Source organism: Buceros rhinoceros, unplaced genomic scaffold (genome assembly GCF_000710305.1).
Source record: "Buceros rhinoceros silvestris isolate BGI_N320 unplaced genomic scaffold, ASM71030v1 scaffold263, whole genome shotgun sequence".
In the NCBI taxonomy this organism is placed as follows: Eukaryota; Metazoa; Chordata; class Aves; order Bucerotiformes; family Bucerotidae; genus Buceros; species Buceros rhinoceros.
The window spans coordinates 27,418-35,263 of record NW_010402765.1 but is presented as its reverse complement, the minus strand read 5'-3'; the positions used below and the strand labels follow the sequence as shown (position 1 = coordinate 35,263).

Genomic DNA, 7,846 nt, shown 5'->3' with positions numbered 1-7,846 from the left:
GACAAGCCCTTGGCTAACTTATTCTAAAAGTCTAAAATAGTCTAAACCAGTGTCAGCGCCAATGCCCAAGGGCTTAACTCAGCCTTTTCACATCGAAGGCATTATGCCTTGTCTGCATCAGACTCTTAAAATGTAGCAGCTAATATGTGCTAATGACACACATTTAAACCCTAGTCTAGACAAAGCCTGTGCGATTGCCCTCTGAATGCTTGATGTGATCAGCTACCATCCTGATAGTCGATCTGACTACCCCATTTTAATCACACGAGGCTATAAACACCATAGAATTATCCAGACTTTTCGCATAGCAAAGACCAAACCGTGAAGACCCTTCATGAGATCTAAGCCCCAAAATACCCTCATGGGGTTAGACCTTTGCCCTTGCATAAACAAGCCTATCAGTGGGGATGGAAAAGCCAGTCTTTAGCATACGGAAACACATCTATACAGAGGAATCTGTTAGACTAGAAGGATGAAGAAAATGACCTAACAGCTATTTGCTTGGGACTACTTCTTTGACATTTGTGATTATAGTCTGATAAGAATAGGAGGCAAAGAGCTGAATCAGAGCAGAGATTTGACTTCATGTCTGCATACAGCATTGATCAGACTAATTCATGTAACAGCTGTTCTCTGCATATTTTAAAACAAGTATGGAAAAATTGGAAAGGATATTTAAAAAAAGATGCAATGATTTGAGGAAAACAAATGCTTTATAACAAAACATTTAAAAGCTCAATCCGTTTACTTTAGGAGAAAGAATACTGAGAAATAAATAGATGACGATATATAAATATCTTCACGGGTAGAAAATATGCAGTACTAAAGGATTATTTAATCTTGCAGAGAAAAGCAAAACTGGCTGGGCTGGAAAAAGCCAGGAAAAATCAAGATAGAAAGTAAGAACACAGTTTTGAGAATGCTAATCCTTTCTAACAAACTATTGAGCAAAAAAGTATCTTTTTCATCATCTGATAACTTCGATTACAGCTGGATGCTTTTATGGGAGATATATTTTAATCCACCATATGCTATTTGGATCACTATAGAATTAACTGTGACATGGCTAAGATATGAGCAGTCTAAATGGATGATTTTTTTTTTTTTTAGGCTTCGATGTTATGTACATAAAAGTACATAAATTGTCAAGGAGTACTTAGCAGCCAGAAGTCTGAGCAAATGGTGATAATACGGCTGTGGTAGGATTGCAGGAGTGCTTTCTGCTATGTTTAAGGGAATATATTATTTTTTCTCTTGCTGCCCCCCAAATATCCCTGTTGAGAGGGAGTATGACATTGGACTCAGCCCATTAAGTCTGAACAGGCACAATGTTTATTACCTAGTGTGAGGCAAAACACTTAATCAAAGGTACTCCTGAGCATATCCTTTTGATTTTGTTTACAAATTAGGTTTTCCACGTATTCCGTGTAATGGGTTTATGTAGTCAGAGGATCTGCACCTTGTCAACATCATTTCCTGATTTGGCTGCTTTTTCAGTTGACTTACTTGTTTTTGAAACATTCAGTTTTAACTCAGTAAGTAAATAGTCACTCTTTTCACTCCGAGCAGTCACACTGACTGTGCTTTCAGACTGGAAGACAGAATGGCTTCCTCCAGATTGTGTCCTGCTTTATGGGCACTTCATGCAAATAAATGCAGGAAGATTTCCTTTTTCCTGAGCATCTCAGCAGTTGCTTCCAGAGGAGATTTACTACAGAACAAACCCAGAAGGATTTTGCTCTTGTTTCTATTTTCTTTTTGAGGAAAAAGTTAGTGTAAAAGAGCTGCACATTTTATGAAGTTAACCAGAGTGACAAGTCAAGGGACAACTTGTACCCTTTTGCAAGAAAAGATGGTAAAAGCCTCACACTTTAAATGCTGAACAATGTGATGCATTTGTGAAGTGGACAAGGTAGACATCAGTCCTTTATCAGACCTGGCTACGACTGGTACTGGAGGCACAAAAAGAATTTATCTCCAAAACCAACCAATTTGTTTCTCTCTTCTTCTCCCTAAACATCATTCCCCACACCAACCCACATCAGCACAGAAAATTGTCATACTAACACTGTCAAAGCCATTCTGATCTTAAATAAAACAATGCTTGCAAGACCAGAATTTTGACTTGAACAAACCACCCAGAATGCTCTTACAACAAATTTTCCAGTTTTAGATTCCACAGCATTTGCTATACATAATGTGTGGCTAAATGTAGCATAGCTTGATACAGTTTTTTTTTCTCTAAATCTCAGTATAGCTGTTCCGTAAGTGAATGTGATGATCTGGCAGTTGTGAACATGCAAGTTTTGCCTGAAACATGCACACTTCAATGAACAATCAGACTTCACTATGTGCAACAGCACGAAGAGATATTAGAAACTTCCTTTTTAGTAATGGGGATAATGCAGTCTTCATCAAACATTGCTGTCTCCTGTGGGCATAAAATGCAATTTAACAGAAAGGTTACGCTCATCCCCATTGAATGTACAGGGTGAAATGCACATTTGTCCAAGGGGTTTTGCACAATGCATCTTTTAAGTCTTCAAGTGGGAATCAAGTACGGTGCAGTAAGAGGCTGGCCCTCTAAACTGATGGGAGTCAACCCTGCCACCACTCCAAGAGAAGTCAAAGCTGAAGATGAGCTAAAAAGCCCTCCTGGGAGAACAGCAGTTCCAGCCAACTGTGTTTACAACTCCCTGAAAAATACCCTCAGCGTGTTTGGCTTAGAAATCAAACCTTCTGCTGCTCCACTAGTCCTTTTTTTGAGAAGAGAGGACACAGCTATAACTTTCTGCCATAACTTGCAGTTGCATACCAGGCTATTGCACAGTCTTGTGTTGCGGTACACTGTTGTGGTACACCGGGTGGCAGTATAGGCGCTCGGAAGATTACGTGCTTACGTTACAGGAATGCAGTAACCACCCACGATGGGCGAGGCTTAGTAGAGGTACATAGCTCTGTTCATTACATAATAAAGCGCCATTTTACATCCTCTGTATCAGAGTAAGTGCATAAATGGACCCTCAACGGAAGAGGTTGAGTGCCAAGAATCACAACAAGTTGCCACATCTTGCTGCTTGAGCTCATGGTTAGCCTGATGATGTGGTGTCCCTTTGGCCTCTCCTTCCCTTGTTTTCTTTCCCACTACCATTGAGAGGATCCTGCTAACTGTAAATGGCTTTGAGACTTTGCCAAATGTGCATCCTCATTCACCCTGACTCAGCTGGAGGAACTTGCTTTAGGTCTAGCACTGCCCTATTTCGCTAAGTACCACTTGGCCACCTCAACATCTTTGTTTTTCTGGGGGAAAGCATGCTGAATTCTGCTGCAGCTGATCAAGCCTCTGTTCCAGTCATCAGGATAAAGCGACATAAAGAACCTTATGGGTCTAGAGAGAAAGACTAGAGAGTCTCTCTAGAGAGAGACTAGACTAGAGAAAGTCTAGTCTTCTTTTACACCATACTGACTTCTTTTATTTACTTACGTGGCATGACCTCACGCCATTTTTTCAAGCTGATTTTCTGCAATGCCCAACAGTGCTAAGAAGAGCATTGTCACCCGCAGCCATAGCTCCAGGGGTTTATAGCCATCCTCCAGTGATATACTTCATATGGAGTACATCTTTCTGGGCTATGATGACATCAGAATGACTAACACTGCTGCTCAAAAACTCTGGCTAAAGGGTGCTTTGCCAGAATTTAACGTTGGCTTTCAGAACATCACCTTCTCCATACATCAGTAACTTATCTGCAAGAGACAGAATAGACTACAGACTATTTCAGTTCAAAGGGATCTGCAACAATCTAGTCCAACTGCTTGATCAACTCAGGGCTGACTAAGCTAAAGCACATTATAAAGGGCATTGTGCAAATGCCTCTTAAATGCTGACAGGCTTGGGGCACTGATCACCTCTCTAGGGAGGCCATTCAAGTGCTTGACTACCCCCTTGTAAAGAAATACTTCCTAATGTCCAGTCTAGACGTCTTTCAGAGGTGGCTTCCTTCATATTCATCCCATTGTATCACTTCAGGACCCTCAGCTAGATCCACCAAGGGTCATCATAAGACATTTCAACAGCCAAGTGATGGAAATGAGCATTTTAATCTGCTTTTCCCCAAAGCCACGTAGCACATAATGGTAAATCCAGTTCTGGGGCCAAACCTGATCCTCATGAGAATCCCTTTGAGTTTCAAGGTGTCAGCTGGTTTGTGACAATATTGCAGGATGCCTACATGCTATTTATACTTGAAGTTCAGATCTTCTATGTCGGAATCTAAAGGCTGGTGAAGGAAGTTTCCTGGTACTACACAAGTAAGCTGGTACTACACAAGGACTAAAAAGTCACTCTACTAAAGAACTTACGGTTTTTTAGACAGACAAACTCAGGAAGGAAAAAGGAAGAGAAAACACAGAGCAAATACAGCAATTCGGTTTAAAGGTCCTTGTCAGTTTTAAGATGTTTTGTGGCTGTCTGGGATTGGAGTTGTTTTGTGGCAGAGGAGACGAGCTAAAGGAAATAAAAGGAGGGCACAAGAGAAAAGAGAGGACAATATAATGAGTAAGGATGGCATGAAGAAAGCTGAGGTGAAAGTTTTCGCACATCTCTCTTCCCCAGCCTGTGCCATCCATACACATTTACGTTACAGTACTTAAATAAGAGCTGTCAGACCTAACACATTTTTCCTGAATTATTCATAAATTTGTATGATTGCAAGAAAAGGAAGAGTTGTTATTTTGATTAAACTAGTTAATTTTCATTAACATAACTGGCATATAATTTCTAGTTTCACTCGAGTAACTTACCTTAACACAGATTCTGTAACAACCATAATAGAGATCTATGTTCTTTAAAAAAAATTCTGTGTGTACTGGCTGAAAGCATAATTTTTTCCTGTAGTAGACCTGCTAAGCTCCTTTCTTTTCCCTTTTTGTACACAATTAACATTTCATTTAATATTTCTGTATTCCAGGAAGATGCCAGAAGAGAAATAGGTCCTAAAGCAGTAATCACTACATCTATGTAGTAGAGTTCCTTAATGACTAATTGCATTTGACACTAATTGCTGTTTATTGAAAAACCTGAGTGAAACATCACTCTGACTTGTTTCTGGATGCTCTCTGCATCTGTTGCAATTTGCCCTATTTCCTGCTGTTGGTGTCCCACTTTATAGGGCCAACTCTCTTGTGGTTGGCTCCTCTGCCTACACAGAGGTGTGACTTGGAAGGGGCTGCTGTTTCTTATCCAGCACCATGCTAAAGGCTGTGCTGACAGAGTTTTTTACAGGAGTGATCCCTTCCATGCTCTCATGGCTTGGCTGATACACACTCTTCAGCTTTCACTGTCTCTTACAGGACTACTGTGTGTTTGACGGTAAATCCTAAATTATAATTTTCATTGATGTCCCTACTTAAGGAACACCACCAAAAGTGAGTTATTCCTTTCCTTGGCTGGCCAAAGGCCAGAAGCATTAGCTGGGAGTTGCAAGGAGTAACTTGCATCTTGTTAATGAACTTGTAAATTGGATGCATTGTAACTACCCAACACAACACTGAAAATGAGAAATGTGAAGGTCTTAATCTTTAACCTGGCTGCTTGTCTGAAAAAACAAATTAAATCTGTTCAGCTAAACAAAGGTCCATGCTGGTACTTCCTCTACCAATATTTTCAATTATTTTAATCTTATCTAATATTGCAAGCTCTTCTCTGATTCCTAATTAATTTAACCAAATTATCTGCAATTAATTGTTTAGTGCCAGGATACTCTTGCTGGATTGACGAAAATTCAAAAACACAAGAAGAAAAACTTGCACACACAATATGGTAGAAGCCATATTTATTGATAAAAATTAATATATCTGCTATAAAATTTGTAACAGTAATGCAACTGACTATTTATTTTGATGCATAAACCTGAATGTTACATACCAAATACAATACAGTAACACTGGTTTCCTCCTTATTTACATGTTTATGAAAATTGATATGCAATCCATGTTAAAAGAACTTGTAATGGAGAATAGTTACATTAGAAAAATAATATTCTTGATAAAGCATTCTTGAGGACTCCAATCACATTTTCAGGCCTCTTTCAATAAGGCAAAAATCCCTGGTACAGCATATAACTTAATTTACAAAATACAATAACTCCAGACACATCTTCAAGTTTTCTTTTGGTATGCTTTTCCTCACTGTAAAATTACTCAATTTTCTTACTAAACAGAAAGAACTTTCAATAACGAAACTTAATGAGTTCCACTAGGTATCACATATACATCGCTGTATCTTAGCGACCATAACCGGGCAGTCTTTCTTCTAACTGTTTGCTCAATGAGCTTTTCTTAGATGTAGGACATGTAGTATTTTGAAATCATTATGACTGGGATATCTTTCTTCAGTTTTCATAGGAAACAGATCTGTCACATTTTGAAACTTTTTTTTTTTAAATTTTATTTTATTTTAGGAACTGGTGCACAACTACATTTCCACTCACAAGAGAACGTCACAAATGTAACTAAAATTAGGCCTGGATAACTTTGAAAACATACTATGTGCCCAAACCCCAAATTTCTTACTTTAATACTTTATAACCCTGCCATGCTCTAGGAATTCTGCATAGCTTCATTACTAGTCACAGTCAGATAGTTTTAATTCCTTCAAAGGCACAGAACTTCCACCTTTTTTCCAGTGTTGCTCCTACACCAGTGAATTCTTGTTTAAACATGCGTGGCAGTCTCATCAAAAGCATTTCTATCTCATTTGCAGAGATCTGACAAAGAAATAAAGGTAAAATTAGAGTAAGAAAGCTGCCCTGTAGATTGGAAAGAGGAAATACAGAGAACAGAAATTAGTGGGTGAGGTGGGTGGGGGATGGAAACCCAGGCCAGAAGAAAAGAGCCATCCAACCATTATTATTCTTTTTAACCTTAGCCTGACATGAATTTCTAGACTCTGAAGCAAGAGCAGATTCCTTGCAGGAATGATTCTGCTTTTCTAAGTGGCATCCCACTGCAAAAGAGTGACAACTGCTATGTTGGGGCTCTTGTCACACAGTCTGGTATGAAGCCCATCTAAGAACTACAGCTGCGGGTGTACTTGTGAGAAGGAGGAAGCAAATGGGACCTTATTCTTCCTTCTCATTCCACACACTCTTGAATCTTCCTCCCAGCCTCATAACTTTTTTTCTTATGAAAAAGCTAAGACAGGGACATTATTTTTAATCACCTCACTTTTGCTACTTAGGACTGACTGTCCATGGAGCCATCTTCCCCCAGTTTGCCGTGGTCACCTTCCTAATAGGAAGGACACTCTCATTGCAGAAAACAGTTTAACAAAGGCAACCTTTCTGGTATAATCAGTAGGGAAGTCAAGAAATGAACAGTCATGGAAAATGAACTATTTGATACTAATGTTACTTCTTCTAAAGTGATGGTCATGAAATCTTTGGGTGCTGCCTGTTATCCCTCGGATATCATCTAGTTTGACAGGCTTCTCTGGCGATGATATTTCTGCTTATTCATATTAGTAGCAACCCTCTGTGGTGAAAAGTTCTCTTTTTAAAACACTATATACATAAATTATGCTAATTATACCCCATTCCACCCAAGGGGGGTGAGAAAATATCAACTCTTATTTTCCTGAAGAGGTTAGTGCAGGAGAAAGATTAAACAAATTGTGAAAGTTCATGCCGAAAACCAGTGTTGGAGGCAGTCTAAAGCCCCAGACTAATCAGGTCCAACTTTTTCATACTCTCACACCAGTAATGGATAGCAGGTTACCTTTGGGCAATGTATCTGAGCTCTATACTGAGCCCTCAACCTGCATGGGTATGCTGACCTTATCATTCCT

The 7,846-nt window shown here is 39.3% G+C and overlaps 1 long non-coding RNA gene across 1 annotated transcript in view; it reads right to left on the bottom strand.

Moving 5' to 3' along the window:
* Positions 1-5,819: 5,819 nt before the first annotated feature.
* The window catches only part of LOC104490435, a 4,264-nt gene continuing 2,237 nt past the window's right edge, over positions 5,820-7,846 (bottom strand). The window contains exon 2 of the long non-coding RNA XR_727773.1: positions 5,820-6,767. This is a non-coding gene — a long non-coding RNA (uncharacterized LOC104490435). The remainder of the gene's footprint in view (positions 6,768-7,846) is intronic.